Below are 25332 nucleotides of genomic sequence, written 5' to 3'. Positions count from 1 at the left end.
GGGCCGCCCTGCCCGCCTGCTCCTCCGGCGGCAGGGACCCTCCCGCGAGAGTCGCCCCGCCCGCCTCGGGGGAGAAGAGACAAAGTCTTGTGTCGAAGGCTGACTTTCAATAGATCGCAGCGAGGTAGCTGCTCTGCTACGCACGAAACCCTGACCCAGAATCAGGTCGTCTACGAATGATTTAGCACCGGGTTCCCCACGAACATGCGGTGCGCAACGGGTGAGAGGCGGCTCCCTTCTGTCCACACTCCAGTCCCGACCCATATGACTTAAATAACTGTCGCCCGATTGCTAATATTCCCTTCTTGGGCAAGGTACTCGAGAGGGTGGTGGTGCTGCAACTCCAAGCTTTCTTGGAAGAAACCGACTACTTAGATCCATTTCAGTCTGGCTTTAGGCCTGGTTTTGGAACAGAAACCGCCTTGGTTGCCCTGGTAGACAATTTACGCTGGGAGATAGACAAGGGGAGTGCATCCCTGTTGATTCTCCTAGACCTCTCAGCGGCTTTTGATACCATTGACCATGACATCCTTCTGGGGCGCCTGGCAGAGTTGGGTATCAGAGGCACTGTTTTGCAATGGTTCCGGTCCTACCTGTCAGGATGCTTTCAGAAGGTGGAGCTAGGGGGCTGCTATTCGATCCCATGGCAATTGTGCTATGGGGTCCCGCAAGGTTCCATCTTGTCCCCTATGCTGTTTAATATCTACATGAAGCCGCTGGGAGAGGTGATAAGGAGTTTTGGAGGACGGTGCCATCAATATGCAGATGACACCCAACTCTATTTCCCTGTGACATTAGAACCAGGTGTGGCGGTGACTGATCTACATCGGTGTCTGGAGGCAGTGATGGTTTGGATGAAGTCAAATAAGATGAAGTTGAGCCCAGACAAGACTGAGGTCCTGTGGATCAGGAGGCCATCTATGCGTGAATGTGGCACGGCACCTGTTGTAGACGGGGTTACTCTCCCCCTGAAAGAACAGGTACACAGCTTGGGAGTCCTCCTGGACCCTTTTTTAACATTTGAAAATCAGATTTCTTTGGTGGCTAGGAGTGCCTTTGGGCAACTTGGTTTAATCCGCCAGCTGTGACCCTTACTGAACAAGCATGATGTGGCCACAGTGATCCATGCTCTTGTTACATCCCTACTGGATTACTGTAATGCACTTTATGTAGGGCTGCCTCTAAAGAGCCTTTGGAAACTTCAACTGGTCCAGAATGCGGCTGCTCGAGTTTTAACTAACACTCGTTATACGGCGCACATTATGCCAGTGCTTTGGCAGCTGCACTGGCTTCCGGTATGTTTCTGGGCACAATTTAAGTTTTTAGTTATGACCTATAAAGCCTTAAATGAGTTGGGTCCAGGGTATCTGAAGGACCGTCTTCTCCCATATGAACCTGCCCGGGGATTGAGGTCAGCTGGGGAGGCTTTGCTTCATGTTCCCCCACTTGTGGAGATAAGATTAACATCTACGCAGAACAGGGCATTCTCAGCTTTTGCTCCCAGGCTGTGGAATTCTCTTCCTCGTGATATTCGTATGGCGCCAACACTAGCATTGTTCCAGCGTCAGGCTAAAGCCACCCTTTTTACTCGTGCTTTTATTAATGTTTGAGTCTGTATTTGTGTGTTCCTCCTCTCTATGGCTGTGTCTAGACTGGCCCCTTTTCCGGAAGGGGCATGTTAATTTCAGAAGCCGTAATAGGGAAATGCGTGGGGGATTTAAATATCCCCCACGGCATTTAAATAAAAATGTCCGCCGCTTTTTTCCGGCTTTTAAAAAAGCCGGAAAAGAGCGTCTACACTGGCCCCGATCCTCCGGAAAAAGTGCCCTTTTCCGGAGGATCTTATTCCTACTTTGAAGTAGGAATAAGATCCACCGGAAAAGGGCACTTTTTCCGGAGGATCGGGGCCAGTGTAGACGCTCTTTTCCGGCTTTTTTAAAAGCCGGAAAAAAGCGGCGGACATTTTTATTTAAATGCCACGGGGGATATTTAAATCCCCCGCGCATTTCCCTACTACGACTCATGAAATTTACATGCCCCTTCCGGAAAAGGGGCCAGTGTAGACGAGCCCTCTATGTTTTTAGCTGGTTACGTCCCTCTGGGTTCTCATATTTTAAATTTTTATATATATTTGTATTTTTTTGTTTGTTCTTGTAAGCCGCCTGGAATATTTTAAATAGAAAGGCGGGGTAAAAATATTTAAATAAATAAACTATGATTTGATTGGAATAATGGAGACTTGGTGGGATGACTCGCATGACTGGAGCACTGTCATGGAAGGGTATAAACTGTTCAGGAAGAACAGGCGGGGGAGAAAAGGAGGAGGAGTTGCATTGTATGTAAGAAAGCAGTATGATTGCTCTGAACTCCAGTATTTAGAGAGAGAAAAGCCTGATGAGAGTCTATGGGTTAAGTTTAGAGGTGGAAGCAACAGGGGTGATGTTGTGGTTGGTGTCTGCTACAGGCCGCCAAATCAGGTGGATGAGGTAGATGAGGCTTTCTTCGGACAACTGAGAGAAGCTTCCAGATCGCAGGCCCTGGTTCTCGTGGGGGACTTGAATCACCCTGACATCTGTTGGGAGACCAATACAGCAGTACACAGACAATCCAGGAAGTTTTTGGAGAATGTTGGGGATAACTTCTTGGTACAAGTGCTGAAGGAACCGACCAGGGGCCATGCGCAGCTTGACCTTCTGCTCACAAACAGGGAGGAACTAGTAGGGGAAGTAGAGGTGGGTGACAACCTGGGAAGCAGTGATCATGAGATGGTAGATTTCAGGATCCTGACCAAAGGAAGAAAGGAGAGGAGCAAAATACACACCCTGGACTTCAGAAAAGCAGACTTTGACTCCCTCAGAGAACTGATGGGTAGGATTCTCTGGGATGCTTATGTAACTGCCACCAGGCAGATTTGAAGCTGGGACCTCTGGAGCTGAATATCCGAGCCTCTACTCTCTGAGCTAAAAGCCTGTTAGCTCCTAGCCCATGCTGTAGAGGTCTCTTGGTTTTAACTGTCGCTGTGGGCTAGGTACCACTTGCATTTCTCAGTAACCACACTAGGTGTCTGGGTTACACTTACATGAAGGGGAAAGGAGTCCAGGAGAGCTGGCAGTATTTTAAAGAAGCCTTATTGAAGGCACAGGAAGAAACCATCCTGATGCACAGTAAGAAAAGCAAATATGGTAGAAGACCAGATTGGCTTACCGGGGACATCCTTGGTGAGCTTAAACACAAAAAGGAAGCTTACAAGAAGTGGAAACTTGGACAGATGACTAGGGAGGAGTATAAATATATTGCTCGAGAATGCAGGGGAGTTATCAGGAAGGCGAAAGCGCAACTGGAATTGCAGCTAGCAAGGGATGTGAAGGGGAACAAGAAAGGCTTCTACAGGCATGTTAGGAATAAGAGGGTGATCAGAGAGGGTGTGGAGCCCTTACTGGATGAGGGAGGTAACCTAGGGACAGATGATGTGGGGAAAGCTGAAGTACTCAATGATTTCTTTGCCTCTGTATTCACGGACAAGGTGGGCTCCCAGACAAATGCACTAGGTAACGCAGTATGGGAAGGAGGTGGACAGCCCTTGGTGGGAAAAGAACAGGTTAGGAACTATTTAGAAAATCTAAACATACACAAATCCATGGGCTCGGATTTAATGCATCCGAGGGTACTGAGGGAGTTGGCAAATGTCATTGCAGAACCTTTGGCCATTATCTTTGAAAACTCGTGGAGATCGGGAGAGATCCCAGACGACTGGAAAAAGGCAAATGTAGTGCCCATCTTTAAAATAGGGAAGAAGGACGTGTCAGCCGACGGTCAGGGCAGTGTGTGTGGGTATGTCTCCTAAGTCTTTGACTGCTAAGACACGAAGTCTCGTCGCAGCGGGCAGCCCAGAAGGCTGAAAGGAGCCCCGAAAGTTTTTTAACGTCCGTGACTTTACTGCTAGGACCACAGTCCCTTCGCAGAGGGTAGCCAAACAGGCTAACAGACGCCCCAGTGTGTAGGAAGAGCTTATTACACCTTAGATTTTAGCTGCTAGAACACAAAGTTCCTTCGCAGCGGGCAGCCTAGGGAAGGCTGGAAAGGTGCCCCAAGGACCTGTCACCTGGGAGTGACACAGATCCAAACGCCCAAGCTCTCCCTATGTCTGTCCCTTTATGACTGGCTGAAGTTCTTTTAAATTGTGCTTGGTTCTATTACAGCAACTGAAGGAGTCAGGTTAAAACTTAAACAGTTACAGGTTTATTAAAGGAACTTATAAATCATATGGTTACAATGGCTATTGCTCTATTTCTTAAATGCTAGCAAAATATAGATAGATCTTAAAAAATGGTTACAGGAAAAAAAGGTAAAGATAGAAAATAGAAATAATGGTACCAAGTGACAGCTTAATCTTTAAAGAGCTCTAACACTATGTATATATATACTTAAACAAAGGACCACATCCAGGTACAATTTTTACCCCCTTCTGTGCCTCTCGACTCCAGCGTGTCAGGCCAGGGCCAGTCTCTCAATTCCTCAGAAAGACGAATACGAGGTGGGCGTCCCCTCTGGAACCTCGGGAGATCAAACACCAAACCCGACCAGCAGATAGGTGGTAGATTGACGCTTAGAGTAAGTGTGCTGCTGGACCTATCTTTATACCCCTGGGGGCCCGTATTCTCTTTCTTATCTTAAGAGGCCAAATTTTACTGGTCCGTTTTGTGGCGCCAGTTCTTACAAGCAAGTTTCAAGTTAATTTACACTTGTAAGAGAGGAAGATAGCTAAATTAGGACTGCCGGATGTTCTTGTTGGGCAGGAGATTCCTCCCCCTGCGGACGGTTGTGTGTTCTTATCAATATGGGTTAAGTCAAGGGCACGATGTACAGCCTCTTGGTCAACAATTAGTTTGACCACCCTCCTATCTCTGCTTACAGTTGGTCACGGTCACTGAGCCAGCATATCTAAACCTCCTGCTCCAAGGTTTTCAAAGAATATGCTGTTTTCCTGCTCTGATGTGCCCTGCATGGTTTCAAGCAGACAAAGATGGATGTTAAAATGGGGGTTCACGTCTGGCTACAGGACGATCCAGGGAACTACAGACCAGTCAACCTTACCTCAGTCCCCGGAAAAATCATGGCGGGGATCCTCAAGGAATCCATTTTGAAGTACTTGGAAGCGGAGAAAGTGATCAGGAATAGTCAACATGGATTCACCAAGGGCAAGTCATGCCTGACCAATCTGATTAGCTTCTATGATGAGGTAACTGGCTCTGTGGATATGGGAAAGTCGGTGGATGTGATATACCTTGACTTTAGCAAGCCTTTTGATACAGTCTCCCACAATATTCTTTCCAGCAAGTTAAGGGAATGTGGATTGGATAAATGGACCTTAAGATGGATAGAAAGATGGCTGGAAGGTCGGGCCCAGCGGGTAGTGATCAACGGCTCGATGTCAGGATGGCGGTCGGTTTCTAGTGGAGTGCCCCAAGGTTCAGTTCTAGGACCGGTTTTGTTCAATAGCTTTATTAATGACCTGGATGAGGGGATGGATTGCACCCTCAGCAAGTTCGCAGATGACACTAAGCTAGGGGGAGAGGTAGATACATTGGAGGGCAGCGATAGGATCCAGAGTGACCTGGACAGATTAGAGGATTGGGCCAAAAGAAATCTGATGAGGTTCAACAAGGACAAGTGTAGAGTCCTGCACTTTGGACGGAAGAATCCCAAGCATAGTTACAGGCTGGGGACTGACTGGGTAAGTAGCGGTTCTGCAGAAAAGGACCTGGGGGTTACAGTGGATGAGAAGCTGGATATGAGTTAACAGTGTGCCCTTGTAGCCAAGAGGCCTAATGACATATTAGGGTGCATTAAGAGGAGCATTGCCAGCAGATCCAGAGAAGTGATTATTCCCCTTTATTCGGCTCTGGTGAGGCCACATCTGGAGTATTGTGTCCAGTTCTGGACCCCCCTACTATAGAAAGGATGTGGACGCATTGGAAAGGGTCCAGTGGAGGGTGACCAAAATGATGAGGGGGCTGGAGCACATGACCTATGAGGAGAGACTGAGGGATTTGGGTTCGTTTAGTCTGCACAAGAGTGAGGGGGGATTTGATAGCAGCCTTCAACTTCCTGAAGGGAGGTTCCAAAGAGGATGGAGAGAGGCTGTTCACAGTAGTGATGGATGGCAGAAGGAGGAGCAATGGTCTCAAGTTACAGTGGGGGAGGTCTAGGTTGGATATTAGGAAAAACTATTTCCCTAGGAGGGTGGTGAAGCACTGGGATGGGTTCCCTAGGGAGGTGGTGGAATCTCCTTCCCTAGAAGTTTTTAAGTCTCGGTTTGACCAAGCCCTGGCTGGGTTGATTGAGTTGGGATTGGTCCTGCCTTGGGCAGAGGGCTGGACTTGATGACCTCCTGAGGTCTCTTCCAGCCCTAGGATTCTATGATCCATTAAAAAAAAATGTGATCTCTTTATCAGGTAGTGTTTACTTCTCCTCTGATCTCTCACAGAAGACCTGGCACAGATAACTGCAGGATTATGCAACCTGGCATAGTCCATTTACACTGCTTTACCACCCTTGGCAGCGAAGTATATATAATCCATAATAGAAATTTCATTATAAAGGTGATTATCACATTTTGAGATGTGATGGTTCAAGACCTTTGTTGCAACCACCTCAGCTTTTATATGTTACTTAAAATGTGTGACACATTTGCTTCATAAACGTCTCATTTTCTAAAATCAAAGATTAGTTAAAACCCATTACGTTCAATGGAGTCAGTCCAGCTTTAGAGCATTAACAACAAAAACCTCCTGACTTTTCAGTGGGTTGAGTCAGAACACTGTGTGTACCATCACACATTTCAAACAACAAAGGCCTTGTTGCTGCAACTGAAGCTACACAGGCAGCTTCAAATGCAAGTTCATGGTCTATACCACTAATTATGCAACACTGAGAAGGAATGCTTTCCATTACCATTTTTTTTGCATGAGGCTGATTCAGAACTTAGACACTGGAGGACTTTTTTTTGACTAGTCTTGGTGCACCTGCCATTTCTAGAGCAATTGCAAAGTTAAAGGACAGTAAAATATCAAACCTGCTGGCAATGTAGAAAATTCCACAAATGCTTCCTTTTCCCCCCGTTGCTCCAGAGGAAGCTGCCAGGGCATCTGATGGGGCTTTGCCATGACCTTCACCTTGTAGGCTATACTGGGCTTCAAATTAAAAAACTGGTACCTATAGCTAGCAGCCTTGACAATGTCAAACTCTTCTTCATTCAGAAAGATCACATGACTGTAATTGCTATTGGTAGGAAGCCAGGACAGCTCAGCAGAAATCTGGGTTATGTTATCCACCTTAAGATGTGAAGGTGCCACAATGACATCCTTCCCAACTAACAAAGTGCAGCTCATCTGAAGTACCTCTGCTTGTAATGCTCTGAATCGATATTCGGTATGTGCAAGTAGCAATGTTAAGTTTTTCTATAAGAGCTTTAGTTCTGCTTCCCAAGGACACATTCATGCGTATTTCTTTGTCAACCAGGATGTTGTAACTGTTAATCGTTCCCCATCAAGGAGGCACGACTGGTGGCTCCCAGCCCACAATAACACTTTTGGCTAGTTGCTTAATAAGGGTTATTTTTCTAGGATAGGGCGCAACGTCTTCTCCAATTTCATCAATGTTCATATCAAGAGTCCCTGTGCCATTGCTGATTACACTGGACTCTATGTGACTTGGTGGATTGATCTCCAGTAGACTATCTCCATCCAAAGCATAACCTGAATGGTTGATAAAATTCTGATCCTGCTTGCTGCCTAAGGTGCTCAACAAACAGGACTCGTTATCTTGAACAAAATCCACAAAGTTTGAAGGGACCAGTCCTCTTTGTCCATCTAGAAGTTCACCTGGTGAAAAAGAACAACCAAATATAATTTACAAAAGAACACTCCTCTCACACTACCAAACAAGCAGTCTTCTAGATGACTCTCTCCTTTGGTCATCTTGGGCTGAAGAAGTACATTACATAATAATAAACACTTCATGTCATTGTAAGGGGTTACAAGGCATTGAGAGGTCCCTGGTGAACCAGAGGTTAACTGCAGCTCAGACTTCCTCCTTCCCTGGCAAAGTGTTCTGAAAAAGCATGTTAAGAGGCTGACTGGGAAAGTCTGCTTCCTCAGATAGGGATCAAAGGACTAGCTTGAAGGGTGACTTTTGTGTCTCTTACTACAGAGATTATTTTGTAAGACAAAGACCTCCGTGGCCATAACTGTTTTGCTCTGCCGACTTACTGATCCAGCTGACAGATCCAAGTGGCTATAAAACTCAGTAGAATACTGCTAATATGCATTTACCAAATACACACAGCCTGGAATCTGCACACTAAAGCAGGCAGCCTCTCCCTACCTCCCCTCAAAGGTTCATAGCCACGTCCTTCATATTACAAAGATTCCATTACTGTTACACAATTAAACCATGAGCTAATCACTTTCACTGAAGTCTCAGTGGGGTAGTAGTGTTAGTCTCTATCTGTAAAAATGATAAGTCCTGTGGCACTTTAAAGACTGGCAGATTTATTTGGGCATAAGCTTTTGTGGGTAAAAACCACTTTAACAGATTTATTTGTGCATCTGACAATCTTTAAAGTGCCACAGGACCCACCGTTACTGTCACTGAAGTCCATGAGAATCTCAGTGTAGGGTAAACATTTCTGAGGCAGGCTATGATATTCTGTTAAGAACCCCTATTTTTAAGTCTGGAACAGGCCTACAAACATATATGTCAAAGGCACAGCTGAGTAGAAGGTTATCCGTGCCCCCCCTTCTTAGCCCATTGGAGGAAGATCAGCCTAGAGATAACTACCCAGACAATTACATTCCAGGGAAAAGGCCCTATGGATGAGAGACAGGACATAGCACTATCACATTCAATGGTGCTAGGAACAAATACACAATTGTCATGTACCTTTACTGCCTTCTGCTTTAATTCCCCAGGAATAACACCAATGGATCACATCCCTGCAAAGATGCCATCCTGATGCTGACGGACACATCACCACTTAAACAAAGCAGACATCAATTGTCAATTATGTGTTAAGTACTTGTTTAACTATATATAAGGTATTCTGCAAGCTGTGGGTGGAAAACACTATGTAACCTTTAGATTATTGCCCTCATTTTGCCTCTCATCTACCACCTACCCAGGGAGTCTGGGATCTCCCCCCCCCCCCCCCCCGCATCGTTTCCTCCACCCATCAGAATCCTATATAATCAATTGTAACCTATTGTTTGGCAGTGTTCACCAAGCCTAATAAGCAAAGTGACACTCCACCAGCACTGTGTGTAATAAACCCTTTTGCTTGCTTCATACACGGTGTCCAGATTCTGTTCCTACACTCAGGGTATGTCTACACTACAAAGTTAATTCGAACTAACAGCCGTTAGTTCGAATTAACTTTCATAGGGGTTACACATGCAAACCACTATTTCGAATTTAATTGGAACTAGCGGAGCACTTAATTCGAACTAGGTAAACCTCATTCTACGAGGAGTAAGCCTAGTTTGAATTAAGTAGTTCGAATTAAGGGCTGTGTAGCCCCTTAATTCGAACTAGTGGGAGGCTAGCCCTTCCCAGGTTCCCCCTGGTGGCCACTCTGGGCCAAACCAGGAAAACTCCTCTCCTCTCTCCCAGCCCCGGGGCCCTTAAAGGGGTAGACTCTGGTCAGTCAGCACTTGCCAGAGCCAGCCCTGCCAGCAGTCTCTGCCCCGATCCAGTGACCCCAGGATGAGCCAGGCAGCCAGTGACAGCCAGCTGTCCCCCACCCAGTCCCCCAGCACCCAGGGGCTGTAGACGGCGGGCTCCCTCCTGGACTAGTGCGGAGATCATGGACCTCACTGAGGTTTGGGGGCAGGCCCCCAACGTCCATGATCTCCGCACTAGTAGGAGGAACGCAGCCGTCTACAGCCGCATAGCAGCCACCATGGCCCGAAAGGGACACAGGCGCACCCAGGAGCAGGTGTGCCTGAAAGTGAAGGAGCTGCAGCAGGGGTACGCCAGGGCCACCAGGGGTGGCACTGCAGCAGGCGCTGCAGCAGGCCCTGCCACCTGCCCCTACTTCCCTGCCCTCGACCAACTCCTGGGGGGCGGGGTGGTCCGCACCAGCCCAGGAGGCAGCGAGCCGGGGCTGGAGGGCCCTGACCCGGGCACACCGGAGGGACCACCGCCAGCTGTTCTGGCACCAGAGTCGGCAGGGTTGTTCAGGGAGGCCATACCGGGTAAGTGCCAGCACTGTCCCCTGCCTGGGGGGGAGGTGGGGAGGGAGACCAAGGACCGTGCACGTGGGCCATGCCTCCCATGGATCACGCAGCCACCTGTGCATGTGCGAGCACATGCCATGCCACCCTTGGGCAGGTGGCTCCAGCTGCGTGACACCCAGGGGCCATGGCCCAATAGGCACACACGTGTGTGAAGAGACCTGACACGCTCCCAACCCCGGGGTGGGACCCAGCAGGATGTTCTCTCTTCACACGCCCCCTCTACACAGAGGCAGGGGACATCTCCCCCCCACCCCGGCCACACTATACACGGCACAGGGGCATGGGTGCAGTCTTGGGGCAGCTCCCAGTCCCGGGGAGAGCCAGACATCCTGACCATGGCCTCTGTACAAACACAACGGCTCTGACGGTGCAGGACATGGTCACCCTCACGTCGCCAGGAGGGGGGGGGGCAGGGGCTGGGCTTCACCCACTGTCCCCCCAGGGAGAACTGACCACTTCTCTTATTTCTCTACAGCTGCACCAGCTGCTCGTGCAGGGCGCACCACCCCGCCCGGGACATGCTCCCGCCCCCTGTGGCCTGCTCCGGACCGCCAGCACGGAGCAGGAGTACCGGGACCAGCACCTGGGGGCCCTGCGAGCCCTGCACCGCACCGTCCAGGCCTGGATGCGGGAAGACCTGCAGCTGCGCCGGGAGCAGCTGGCTGAGGACCGAGCCAGAAATGCTACCCTGCTGCAGAGCATGGTGCCCCGTGCCGGTCCTGCGCCTGCTGCCCCCCCAACTACTGTCCCTCCTCTCGCTCCTGCCCCCCCCCCCCACTGCTTCCTCCTCATCCTCCGCACCCTCCTCCTCAATGTCCACACCCCCCACCTCAACCTCCGCACCCTCCACCCCATCCCCCCGGGGATGCCAAGGCCCCCTCCCTCACCATGCTGGGAGACGGTTGGCCCGGCAAGACCCCCACCCCATATCCCTGAGTTTCCCCTCCCCCTTCTTCCCCTTGCTTCCCCCTTCGAGCTCCCTCCTCCCAGTTTTCCCCCTCCCCTCTCCCACCCTCTCTCCTGCCCTCTCCCGCCTCCTTTCCCCCATCTCCTCACAGTTTCATTCCCCCTCCCCAGTTGTGTTGAATAAAGAGAGTTGTTATTTTTGAAAATACGTGTCTTTTATTGACATCAGGAAGGGGGGGCTAGGGAAGGGTAAGTGGAAGGAGGAGAGGGAGGAATGGGGCACAATCCCCCAGTGGGGCAGACCGGGGAGACTGTTAGCACTACTCAGGATGGACGCTCTCCTGCAGGGCCCCCTGGATCCTGACATCCCCTCGATGGTCCTCCCAGATGGCAGCCTGCAGACAGTGCAGCCAGGCTGCCGGCAACGTGTCCACGAGACGCAGCAGAGTCCCTGGGGACAGGTCTGGTTCCATGTTGCAGAGTGCCGTGGTACCCCGGGTGAGGGCAAGCAGAGCACTCCGTGACACAAATGCTTTGCTGTCCCTCAGCGAGGTGGACCAGCAAGCAGAGAAACCTGAGAACTGTCTGTCCGGGATGGGGGGTCGGGTCCCTTTAAGCACAGACCTTGGATAGCCTGAGGCAGCAGCCCCACACACTAAGTCCAACCCTGATGCCCTGCCGGCACTGCTTCAATTCAGGGTCCACTCCATGTGGATGTGCTATTTTGAATTAGCAAAATGCTAATTCGAACTAGTTTTTAGGTCTAGATGCACTAATTCGAATTAGCTTATTTTGAATTAACTAATTCGAATTAAGTTAGTTCAAATTACTGCTGTAGTGTAGACATACCCTCAGTCATACAATAAAACCCAGGATTCAAGCAACACAAACAGGATTATTTGAGCTCTCATATTGTCAAGTTGATTTAAATGTATTATGTGTATTTCAATAGCACTGCGAGGCCTCAGCTGAGATTAGTGTCATGTGGCTCTAGGTATTAGAACATTACACAATAAGAGACAATCTTTGTCCAGAAAAGCTAACAGTCCAAGTAGACAAGACAGGCAAAATCTAGATAATTATCAACTCTATTTTAGAGGTGAGTAATGCATCAAGAGACTAAATGACATGCCCTGAATCAGACAAGGAGTCTGTGGCACAGCCAGAAATTGAACCAGGTATCCTGAGTCTCAGTCTAGTGCCTTGACCACAAGGATTCTTTTCAATGGGGATGCCTGATTGCATGTGTAACTGTGTTTGTATACAAGCATGTCTCAGCAATTGCTAATGGGATTTCATTAGTGAAATATCGCACATTTGCAGGTCTTTCCAAGTTCAAACTGCGTATTAAAAGTCTATAGTGTTAATTTAGGACACCAAATAAATTGTTTTGTCCCTAGCGAATATTGTTATTTGAGGTACAAACAAGGTTGATATATTGAGACCATAAAATTATTTATCAACTGGTTTATCACTGTTAATGCTCATGAACCACATGTCCAGACTTAAATATAGGTACTAGGGAAGCAAGTTAAGAAGTGGTCAACACGTGTTGTCTTATACATTCCTTGCTGCGGGGAAGCCTAACCTCCCTTCTGTCTACAAAAAAATCATATGAATTCAGGGCTCAGACCCTGGATCCCATGAGGGTGGTTAGTCTGAGCCTGATTCAAACCATATTGCTTTGTAGTGTAGACACAGCCCTGCTGGACTCATGCTCTGGGATTCCAACAAAAGTATCCCACAGGCTGACTTTCTTTGTCCTCTGGTCAGTCAAATTGGTGGACAGTCAAATTTTCCCATGCTACACCACAAACAAAGGATTAGAGCAGTCACATTTTGGGAGGACACTAGGAAGTCTGGGATATGGGTCATTGGACTCAGACTTGCATTATGCAGTATAGATGTTGGAGCTCCCAGTTGGGACCAAGGGTTCCACCATTTCAAACTGGAGTTACAAATAAGTGTAGATGCTTAAGCCACAGGTTAACAAGCCCAAAGTCTGCTAACTTGAGTTCTAATAAACCTGGACTTTCAGTGTAGACAAAACCAACAAAGCTACTTATCTGAGCCATAGTAATAGAGATGTAGCCGTGTTAGTCTGGTGTAGCTGAAACAAAAGACAGGACTATGCAGCACTTTAAAGACTAACAAGATGGTTTATTAGGTGATTAGCTTTCATGAGCCAGGTTACGTATGCACTGAAGTGCTTTGCAAGATGTGGTCGCAAGAACCCTTATCGTATTGTTTAAGCTGTCAACTCAGAAAATCCATTGAGTGCTAATGATATTTGATATCTGATGCACTGCACAAGACTACATCAGCTTAAATTGAAGGGCAGCCCCCTGTGGAAAAGATAAGTTATGAAGTTGATGTTGCAGGGAGCAACCTCACACTGAAAGGGCATGAAAATAAAACAGTATTCATGGCATGGTTAATCTACACGTATCAAACTGCTACTTGTCACCTTGTTCCAATATGACTTTGTATCAGTGTCTAGCAAGAGAAAATTCTACACAGAAGAATCAAATGTTCACAGCTTGAGGCGAGTCAAGGATCTTTGAGGCAAAAACTAAAATCTCACTGAGCTTTCTTGTCAGCACAAATCCTGTCAAATAGGAAATGCTGATGGTTCAGGGAGTCTTATAAATAAAATTAGCTGTAAGTGGAAGGAGCTGCTTTGCTGATGCATAAATAAAAAAATAGGGGGACTTTATCAATTGCTTTTGGTCATGGAGAACATGGTATGGGAGTTAAATTGTTTCAAATCAACATAAACGAATAATAAGATATAAATAAACAAAACCTTCATAGAAGCCATCTTCATCCATGTCTCCATATACATAGAGGTATTTTCCTGCTGTAAGAGGGAGCTCTGCTTCTGGATTTTCATTTGGTCCATCAAACGGGTTGTAACTGCAGTGAAGCACAGATGGAAACTTCATTCAGGCAATGGGTGTATTTAATGAGTTACAACCCACACACCACTGCATAATAACCACACAGTAGCATGTAGTTCTAAAGTCTGCACATGAGCGGAGCTCTAGACTCCCATCTTCTTGCTGCACCTTTGGAAATACATATTTCAGCAGGGAAACTAAAGGAATTGGAGTCACCTTTATATTACATTATTATTATTATTTATTATTTGCATTACAATAGCACCTAGGAGCCTTAGCCATGTAGCAGGACCCCAGTGTGCTAGGTGTACACAGAACAAAAAGAGGGTCCCTCCCTACCCCACCAGGCTTATATAAGGATGGCTGCACTAGACGGTACATCTAGACTGCGAGGATCTATTGGAAAAAGATACACAAAATGCGCTCTGCATTTTGTGTATCTTTTTCCGATACTTTGGTCAGAAGAGGCTTTTCCGAAATTTGGCCCGTCTAGACTGGGCCACATTTACACATAGAAGGACAGTGAAGGCCATAGTCACACAGTGAGGTGGTGTCGGAACCAGAATCAGGTTCCAAATCTCCTGACTCCCAATTTTTCTGCTCTAATCACACCACCATGCTGCCTCTCTAGCACTCGGAATTATTCTCTCTCTCTTTTATGACATTTACAACAAATAACATTTTCTGGTTTGTTCCTGTTTGGTTTTTTTTTAGAAAAATATTATCCACGTTGAAAATAATTTTTCTGGTTTTGCTAAGCATGCTATGCTGCTCTGATGTTAAAGGCCAATGGAAAGTGACAAGTCTCAGAGGAGTAGCTGTGTTAGTCTTTGAGGTGCCACAGGACTCCTCGTTTTTGTGATACAGACTTTACATATTTATTTGGGCATAAGTGTTTTTGGGTAAAAAATCACTTCGTCAGATGAAAAGTGCATTATTTTAAATCTAGCATAAATGGAAAGTGCACTATTGCATAACAACAGGTTTGGGTTTGTTGGCTGTTTAAAGTCTAGCTAGAAAAGAATCTTCATCTGTTCTTTTTCTACTGGTTCTCTCTGTGACAGATAGCAGCAGCCACTTCAAGTTAATATATAAGGCATTTAATTGCTCAATTAATAATCTTTTAGTTTCATGCTGGTTTGTTGAGGAACTCTCTTCAGTTGGGTGAGCTTTACAGTATGTGTTGTAGGAATAAAATCATGTTTCTCTGGATAAAGTGTGTTTAATTTGAGCTCAGTGTGGGCTCTGCCTTCTGCTACGCTCTGTGCCATCAGCTCTCAACTATGCAGTGCACTGAATATTACACTGTAATGAAACTGGGACTGGAATAAATCCTCCTCTTTATTAGCCAGGTTCATTCTGGGGAAATTTAGACTTAAATTTAGTATTAAAACACTGACTACTGAGATTTGAAGTATCAGGGAGTGCTGCTACTCCTGAGGGTACTCTGTGCCAAAACTAAACTAAAACTAAACTTAATATTTTAAAATTCTGCACATTTTAATAAATGTGAATTCTGCACACAAATAAATGTGGAGGCCCCACACTGGCAGTGGGGAGCACAGGGCCACTGGCTACACAGAGGATGGAAATCACCCTGTACCCCCCACCCTCAAACATGGGCTCTGTGGTAAAGTTGCACCTGACCCTGATACAGTGCAAGGATGAGGACTGTCCCAGAAACACCCTGGGCCCTGCCCCTCCATGTCAAGCACAATAGGTGAAGGCAGGCAGGCTTGGCCCAGCAGGATCCGTGTATGGAGGGGCTTAGTATAGGGAAAGCCAGGTGTGGGGTAGCAGGGTTCTGTGTGGGAAGCTTGGTGGGGAGTCCGGGTGGAGGGCAACCTGAATGAACATGGGCTTGTTGCAGACACAATGCAACTCCTCTGGGTCTAGGTGAAGGTGGTAGGGCTCAGCAGGGGAGGTCCAGGTGCTGGGTTGGTGGGTAGGGAGTCTGGATGCAGGGGGCTAGTCATGGTGGTCCAGATGCAGATGGCTTTTGGGGGTGGAGGTTTAAGTGTGGCAGTCTAGGTGCAGGGTTGGGGTCCAGATGCAGGGAGATGAGGTTTGGCTGGGGGGCGGGTCTGGGTGCAGGGGAGCACTGAATGCAAAGGGTGAGGCTTGTTAGGGTGCAAGGGGTGAGACTTAGCAGGGCAATCTGGGTATGAGATGGATCTGGATGCATGGGGTTTGGGCAAATGGGGGAGTAGTTCCCCATATAGTGACTCCCCCCCCCCAGCTAAGCAGCAATGGGGGCAGGCAGTGTGTGTGTGGGGGGGGGGGGGGGTGGCACTTCCTGCAAATAGAGAGGTTTCTATGGATGGCTCTGATCCAGCCCTGGACACTCCTTGCAGGGAAAGAGGAAGTCTCATTCTTCCCAGCCCACCAGGACTAATAACTGAGGGTATGTCTACACTAGCCCCCTAGTTCAAACTAGGGTGCTAGTGTAGACATACCCTGAGCCTGGCACAGGGTAGAAGCCACTGGCTGGGGCCTCCCTAGCTCTGTCTCCCCTCCCCATGATTTACCACTCCATGGCTACTCTGGGAACCTGCAACAACACATTTGTGTTGCTGGGGAGTGCTGCATGACCACTCTTGTGGATTCCCTTTGCTTCACCACAGAAAAATGACTTTCTGGCAGGGAAGCAAAGACATCTATGGGAGACATGAATTCTGTGCCTGTGCAGAAGTTCAAAATTCCCCCCAGCGGAAACTTAGGGCCAGCAGGCTCAATACACCCAGGTCAGCCAGCAGACAAGCCACACTTTCACAAGTGCCCCCATGCCATTTAGAGAGTACATGTATAGGTGAACTGCTGGCACTGAAGATGCCAAGTGAACACAGTGATTTGCAGTCACTGCTCCTCTAAGGAAGGAGGGAAGTTGAAGATTAAGCTTGTGTCTCTATTAAAAATCTTTCTGTAGCAGTCAGACATAGAGCTTAGATTGATGAACAATGTTATCATTTATATTCTGAGACTACCTTTCCTGATTTGAACCTGAGAAAGACACGGATTAGCAGTAACCCCTCTGACAAATATTGTTTGCTCTTCACTGACTTCCCTTTCCACTCTGATGAGAAAATGACTTGGAGAAACAAACCCTGCCCCCATCTGTCTATCGGCATATACAACCCAAAAATCTATGAAAAATCCCTCCATGGTTTCACTGTGCAAGCGGGTAGGAATAAGATGAGGAAAGCCCACACAAGAAAGCCTGCACTCTCTGGGTATGTCTATACTGCCACCCTAGTTCAAACTAGGGTGGCTAATGTAGGCATTCGAACTTGCAAATGAAGCCCGGGATTTAAATATCCCAGGCTTTATTTGCATGTTCCCAGGCGTCGCCATTTTAAAATGCCCGGTAGTTCGAACTACCTGTCTGCTGCTACATGCGGCACGGGCTAGGTAGTTTGAATTAAAGCTCCTAATTCGAACTACCGTTACCCCTTCCTGCAATGAGGAGTAACGGTAGTTCGAATTAGGAGCTTTAATTCAAACTACCTAGCCCGTGCTGCGTGTAGCCGCGGGCAGGTAGTTTGAACTACCGGGCATTTTAAAATGGTGGCGCCTGGGAACATGCAAATAAAGCCTGGGATATTTAAATCCCGGGCTTCATTTGCAAGTTCGAATGACTACATTAGCCACCCTAGTTCGAACTAGGGTGGCTAGTGCAGACATACCCACAGTGAACCACATAGCTGTGCTTTGCATTTGCACAGGAAGCTCCACCCACTGCGGTCATGGAGCTTGCAGATGAATGTGAGAGGGGGCCTTTGCATATGCAAATTCATAAGCCAAACCCATTTGCATGGAGGGTGGGCCACAGCATTTGCCAAGGCTATGGAAGTAGGGTATGATTAAGAATCCATCCATTTCCCTGAACCCCCCTGTGAATCACTCTTTTACCTAGGATTGTGTATGAGCAGGACTGTGGTCCGGACATTAATTGCATGTGCGAGAAAAGTAAAAAAATAAACCAACAGAATTTTGGAATTATATTCCTCCCCCCAACTGTTTATGTTACCTATAATGGGCGATGCAAAGATGGACTTTGCTTTGCTTTGAAGTATTGGAATTCCGTTCATCATCCATCTGTAAAGAAATAAAGACCATAGGATTTATACCATTGCACACACTGTTATCCTCATGGGATATATAAAATAGTCAACATGCAACACATAAAAAACACTCCATATGAAACAGAGTCTGATATAGTCTTTCAGCAATTCATTTTTATTTAGAAATATGTATACTAATAATGAATAGAAATTTATCCAGAACATGCTATTTTATTTTAATAAAAACTTTAGCAAGTTAGTCCCAAGATGACTCACTACAAATGATTCACTTTGAATTATGTACAGTCCTAGCTGCCATTAAAACATCAACATTTACAGTTAGCCCACAGTGGCATCCTATAGTTAGAACAGGAAATACCTGTGGTACTTTAGCTACCATTGACTTGTAACTGTAGGCAAACATTGAATTTTTAAAAAATTGTGATCAGTGTTAGCTGAAGAAACTCACCAAATAAAACACTCCTAAACCAATACCCGTCGGAGTTCCATCCACTTCACTAACCCAGTGGAAAAACATATTCGCTCTGAATTCACCATAATACTTAATTCAGCACAATATTGCAAAGCCATAATTTTTACTCCACTACAAATTAATGAGTAGAAAACCTAGTGAGTCAACTGTGTTGCTGAGTCAACACAAACAGATCCCATATATTTTCATAGAACCATAAAATACTAGAGCTGGAAGGGACCTTGCAAGGCCATTAAGTCCAGTCCCCTGCCCTCACAGCAGGACCAAGCACTGTCTAGATCAGGGGTGGGCAATAATTTTTGAGGAGGGGTGTCAAGGCTGTTTCCCACTCTGGCACAAGGAATGCAGAAGTGGGGGCCCGCAAGAGCACTCCAAAACCTGATTTCTACAGGCTCTGGTACAAAAACTTCCCCCCAAAATCCTAATACTCAGATTTTGGGGAATCCGCTGGCACCACCCAAGTAATTTCAAGAAAACCAGGGAAGAGATAACTTGGGAAATCTCCCTAAGGTAAAACTCTCCCCCTGACCCAACTTCCGTTTTACTTGGGAGTTAGGAAAAAACAGAGGGAATTCACTGACAACAATGGACTCTGCCCTTGTAACTAGGCACTGAGTCCTAAGGACACAACAATCAAGCAATCCCAGTTAATTAGAAAAGAAACAATCCTTTATTATCAAAACAAAACTACAGTTGCAAGCATAGTAAAGTGGCTAGATGGAAAGAACCACCAATTGATATAGATACTCAGGGAAAGCCCCTGGGCTAAAAGCTTAGTTACAAAGGGGGGAAAAAACACTTAACAAGCTCAGACATTATTTTTACATCCTCAAACAAGGAAAACAATAAACCCTGACAGACTAGCTAAACTTTTCCCTACTTACACATTTCAAGAAGTCCGTTCCTGGAGAGAGAAGTGTCTCCCATCGTCCTTAATATGTGGGAGAAACTGCTCTGAATCTCAAACAAAACACAGAGAGATAAAACCCCTCTCTTCCAGTTTGAAATTCCTACCAGCATTGTTATTGGAACTCCGCCATGAAGCCTCTAGGGGTTTCATGCCAGTCTCAAGCTTCGATAAAGGAGGAGGGTTGGTCAGATGAGTGTCGATGTGCTGATTGTAAAACAACAATATGAATTAAATCTGATGCCAGTACGACTAACTGATAAAAGATGCCGGCTCGGACGTTGCCCGGATAAACAAGGTCCACGATACCAATCGAGCGATCGGGGATGGGTCGATAAGTTGGCTACTGAAAGGAAACTACAACTAACATCAATCAGAACGTGGAATGTCTGAACTCTGTGGGCAATGGGAAAGTTAGAGCTGCTTTGAAAGGAGATGGAGAGGTACTGATGTGATATACTTGCACTGGCAGAGATGTGTTCGATGGCATCGGGAGAGATGTGTGGTTGCGAAGTTATTTGGTCAGGGAACGAAGCGAAACATGAGGCAGGAGTCGTATTCCTTCTTAGCAAAAGAGCTAGAGGAGCATTGTTAGGACACAAACCAGTGAGTGCAAGAATGATGTTAGCGAGATTCAAAGCAAAACCGTTCAACATCTTGGTCGTTCAGGTGTATGCACCCATGTCGGACAGCATGGAGGAAGAGATCGAGCTAGTATATAAAGATTTGACAAAGAAACTGAAGGAGATACCAAAGAAAGATGTGTTGATCATCGGAGGAGACTGAAACGTGAAGGTTGGAACAGATAACAAAGGTTGGGAGAGAGTCATGGGAAGGTTTGGATACGGAGAAAGAAATGAACGAGGCAAGAAACTACTAGAGTTTGCTATGGAGCACGAGATGTTGATCTGCAACACAAGATTCCAACAAAAGGACTGTAGGAAGTGGACATGGCGATTGAACAATGGGAAGTCCAAGAATATGATAGATATGATCTTGATGAGAAGAAGATGGGTAACATCAGTACAGAAATGCCGAACTTTCCAAGGAGTGGATATGGACTCAGACCACAGTCTAGTGATTGCGAACATCAAGATGAAACTTAAGAGAAAGTATAAAACAAGGTTTAAGAAACAAAGAGACGTGGCGAGGCTAGGCAAGGAAGAAATAGGGAACACGTACAGAGCAGTGCTCAAAGAGAAGATCAGGAATGCAGTTACAGAGAAAGACCTAGATAAGAGAGTCAAAAAGATAGCTACGGCGATAGAAGAGGCAATTGAGCAGACGGTTCCAGAAGAAGAGAAGATCAATAAGAAGTGGATTATGCAGGAGACACTGAAGTTGGTCCAAGAGAAGAGAGTATTGAAGATCAGAAGGGATGTCTCCGAGAGGGCGGAACAGCAATATAGAGTGAAATGCAATGAGGTAAGGAAAGCGGCCAGAATGGATAAGGCAAAGTGGTTAGAGGAGCAGTGTGAAGATATAGAGAGGTATTATGGTGAGTGTAAGATCAGGGAGGTGTATAAGATGATTAGGAATATTAATAGGAAGTGGCAGCCAAAGCAGATGGCGATCAAAGACGAGAACGATAAGGTGCTCATGAACAAGGAGAAGGTTGTGCAGCGATGGACGAGATATTGTACCGATCTGTACAAAGCACAGTTGGACCTGAGTGTCTCAGAGAGACTGATCAAAGAATTGAAAGAGATATCACCGCCAAGCATTGAGAGCAAGACTGATATTTTGAAGGAGGAAGTAGAAAGAGCAGTGAAATGACTAAAGGACAATAAGAGCCCTGGAAATGATAAGATCATGGGAGAGATGATCAAATATCATGGAGAAAGTATGATTCAGGAAATACACTGACTATGTAATATAGCGTGGAAAGAAGGGAAAGCACCTAATGAATGGACAAGATCTGTGCTAGTGACAATACACAAGAAAGGAAGTGCGTTGGAGTGCAAGAACTACAGAACGATTGCCTTAACGAGTCATCTAGGCAAGGTGCTGATGATGATACTGATGGAGAGATTGAGATCGCAGATAGAAGAACATCTAGTGGATGAGAAGCGGGATTCAGGAAAGATAGAAGTACCATACAGCAGATATTGGCACTAAGATTAATAACGGAGAAAGCACAGCGAAAGTACAAGAACATCTACAATTGCTTCATCGATTTTCAGAAGGCATTTGTCAGTATAGATCAGAAAGTGACTTGGGCGGTGTTGGAGTCGTACGGAGTGGATAGCAGACTGATACAGTTGTTGAAGGATATCAGCGATAATGTGGAGGCAGCGGTGAGAACATACGGAGAGTTGGGAAGCTGGTTTAGAACGAGTAGCGGTACGAGTCAAGGAGATCCGATATCGCCGAGTATCTTCATCACGTACCTAAAGAGAGCGATGGACAAGATCAAGGAAGAGGTAGAAGGGATATCGGTGCACAGGATGAGAATTAACAACTTGAGGTTCGTGAATGATATAGTTAGCATAGAGGAAGATGAAGAGAAGCTAGCAAGAATGGTGCAGGTGCTAAATGAGGAAGGGAAGCAGTATGGACTGATTATGAATATCAATAAAACGAAGACAATGGTATTTGGAGATAAGGAAATAGGAAGGAAGATCAGCGTAGATGGGATCGAACTAGAGAACGTAGAGAAGTTCACGTATTTGGGGAGCAACATGATGTATGATCTAGACTGTAAGAAGGAAATAGCGACTAGAATAGCGAAAGCAAGAGCGAGTTTGAAGGCGATGGATAAGATCTGGAAAAGTAAAGTGATTAGCTTAGGAATGAAGCTGAGCATCTTGAAAACGTGTGTATTTAGCAGCATGTTGTATGGATGTGAGACATGGGTGATAACGAAAGATTCGAAGAGAAGGATATTGGCATTTGACAGGAGTTCTTATAGAAAGATCCTGAGAACAGGATGGATGCAGAAGGTCACCAACGAGGAATTCTATAGGAAGATACAGCCAAAAGAGAATCTACTGCAGAAGGTTATACAATGGAAGTTACAGCTATTTGGGCATATCTGCAGAATGAACGACGAGTGAAAAGTTCAGACCCTGGTATTTGGCATAATGGATGGTACCAATAGGAGAGGCAGACCCCACAGAGAATGGGGAGATGATACAGTAGATTGGTGCGGAGCTAGTCTACAGAAACTAAGCCACTCCGCACTGGACAGGGAAAGATGGAAGGAAATAGTGAGGGAGGCATCGGACACCAACGGGCATTGAGCCTATGGTTGTTGTTGATGATGATGACAATGATTGTTATTGGCTGACCACCCGATACCTGGCTAGGTACAGAGTTAACCCCTTAGTCACCAGGTGCTGGTCAGCACTCCTGGTTATGACAGGGGGCCACTCCAAGATTTTGGAAAGTGATCGAGGGCCGTACTCTTCCATGTATTATAGATGCGGGGTCTGGGATGGAGGTTGGGTGCAGAAGGGAGCTTGGGGTAAGGGATTGGTGTGGAGTCTGGGAGGGAGCTTGGGTGAAGGAGGTGGTTGTGTCCTAGAGCAGGGACTGGAGCGCAGGGGTTTGGGATGTGACCTAGGGTAAGAGGGGTTTGTGATCTGGGGCAGGAGATTGGGGTGCCAGATCTGGGAGGGGGTATGGGTGTAAGAGGGGGACAGAGGGTTTGGGTATGTTGAGTGGGGGGGCAGAGAGTTGGGGCAGGAAAGGGCTGGGGTGCCAGAACCAGCTGCCAAACTAGCCTGCCTGCCTGCAGAGCTTAAAATGTTTCCCAGCCTGCCTGCCTGCCTGGCCATGGGCTTCATGAATAATTGAGCCCAGGAGAGGGGGCGTGATTCTCCTTAGCTGCCTGTTATTCCAACAAACAGCTCCCATTGGCTGGTTTCTGCCAGAAACCAGCCAATGGGAATGTGCTGGGGGCGGGGTGGCTTCTAAAACTTCCCCCCTCCCCATCAGTTTTAAAACAGAAACGGAGCTCTGCAGCCGCGTTTCTGCCGAGCGCACGGGGCTGCAGGGGAGCCAACCTGGGGCTCCCTGCTGCCTCCGTGGGCTGGATCCAGCCCGTATTTTGCACAGGCCTGGTCTAGACCATCCCTGATAGATGTCTGTCCAACCTGCTCTTCAATATCTCCAGAGATGGGGATTCCACAACCTCTCTAGGAAATTTATTTCAGTGTCTGACCACCCTGAGAGATAGGAAGTTTTTCCTAATGTCCAACCTAAACCTCCCTTGCTGCAGTTTAAGCCCCTTGCTTCTTGTCCTGTCCTCAGGCCAAGGAGAACAATTTTTCTCCCTCCTCCTTGTGTCACCCTTTTAGATACCTGGAAACTGCTATCATGTCCCCTCTCAATCTTCTCTTTTCCAAATTAAACAAGCCCAATTCTTTCAGTCTTACCTCATAGCTCATGTTCTCTAACAGAACAGTCTTACAGAATTTAAGAGAAAATAATAGCCTTTTATGGATTTCTCTAAAGAAATCATCCCATATGTGTTTTGGGATAATGAGATCCCATTGATCTTCCATAGGCTGGTTAAGGAAATCTATAGATATGATCTTATTCTCTATTAAATTTGATTGCGGGTATTTTTATAGAACCCTGTTACTTTTCTACAAGAGACTATTGGCTTTCATCCTTATTCATGTCTATAGAGGTTTTATATATGGGTGTTTGGAATTGTGCACATTCTCTGGGTATGTCTAGACTACAGGCTTTTCTCGTCAGAAGTTTTGTCGACAGATACTGTCGACGAAGCTTTTGTCGACAAAGAGCATCTAGACTACAGCCAGTGGATGACAGGGTGGACGCAAAGGACAGTGTAGATGCAATAATGCCTTCTGTCGACAGAACTCTGTCGACAAAAGGCGTTATTCCTTGTAGAATGAGGTTTACATCCATTGAGAAAACTGCTGAGTTTTGTCGACGTTATGTTGACAGAACTCAGCAGCACTGTAGACGCAGGTATAGTTTTGTCGACAAAAGTCCACTTTTGTCAACAAAACCATGTAGTCTAGACACACAATGACATGAAAGAAAAGGAACTGTAATCAGGTGCACTGAAGAAGTTGAATTGTGTTTCAGGGGATTTCTTGCTAGTGCTGGGATGTGTAAAGATTAGCAATAATAAAACATTGTAAAGAGCTCTGCTGATTTTTTTCAAAACTGTGAATAAATGCAGAGATCATAGGAAGCTAGATTCTGCAGGTTACAGGCTCAAATTCAGCTACAACTGGTACCAGGGGCGGATGAGAGTTTTGCGGGGCCCAGGGCAGCACAATTTTGCGGGGCCTCCCTTTGAAGAAAAAATAGAAAAAAGGCGTCAAATGTGCAGATTGAAGGCTATTTTCATATTAAATGTGAATTGGGTAAATTTGATAGAAACTTAATTTAGTTGGATAATTTTTATTTTAATTATATTGTAAGTCATTCTTAAACAAAATTCTGCATTAATAATTAAAAATTTTCATTTGTATTTAAGTCTCCTCCCCCTTCTGCCTCACTCTCTCTTTCTCTTCTCCTCCTCCTCCTGCCTCTCACGCTCTCTTTCTCTTCTCCTTAGTCCTCCCCCTCCTGCTTCTCACTCGCGGAGTCCAAACGGCCATTTGCGCTGCTTGCTCCTACACGGCGGCCCAGCTGAGCGGCGCAGAAGTCAGCCGAACGCCACGGTGGGAGGCGAAGGGGGGTGGGGGGGTGATGTACATGGCCAGGGGGTGGGACCTGGAGCCTCTGTCACGGCCTTTGCCTCCCGCCGTGGCGCTCTGCTGAGTTCTGCGCCGCTCAGCTGGGC

The 25332-nt window shown here is 46.5% G+C and overlaps 1 pseudogene; it reads right to left on the bottom strand.

Moving 5' to 3' along the window:
- Positions 1-4155: 4155 nt before the first annotated feature.
- LOC106731537 (RIMS-binding protein 2-like) overlaps positions 4156-25332 on the bottom strand; it is a 100235-nt pseudogene continuing 79058 nt past the window's right edge.

This window comes from Pelodiscus sinensis, unplaced genomic scaffold, assembly GCF_049634645.1.
Source record: "Pelodiscus sinensis isolate JC-2024 unplaced genomic scaffold, ASM4963464v1 ctg36, whole genome shotgun sequence".
NCBI classification, from domain to species: Eukaryota; Metazoa; Chordata; order Testudines; family Trionychidae; genus Pelodiscus; species Pelodiscus sinensis.
The sequence above is the reverse complement of the archived record's forward strand: the minus strand, read 5'-3'. Positions and strand labels throughout refer to the sequence as shown.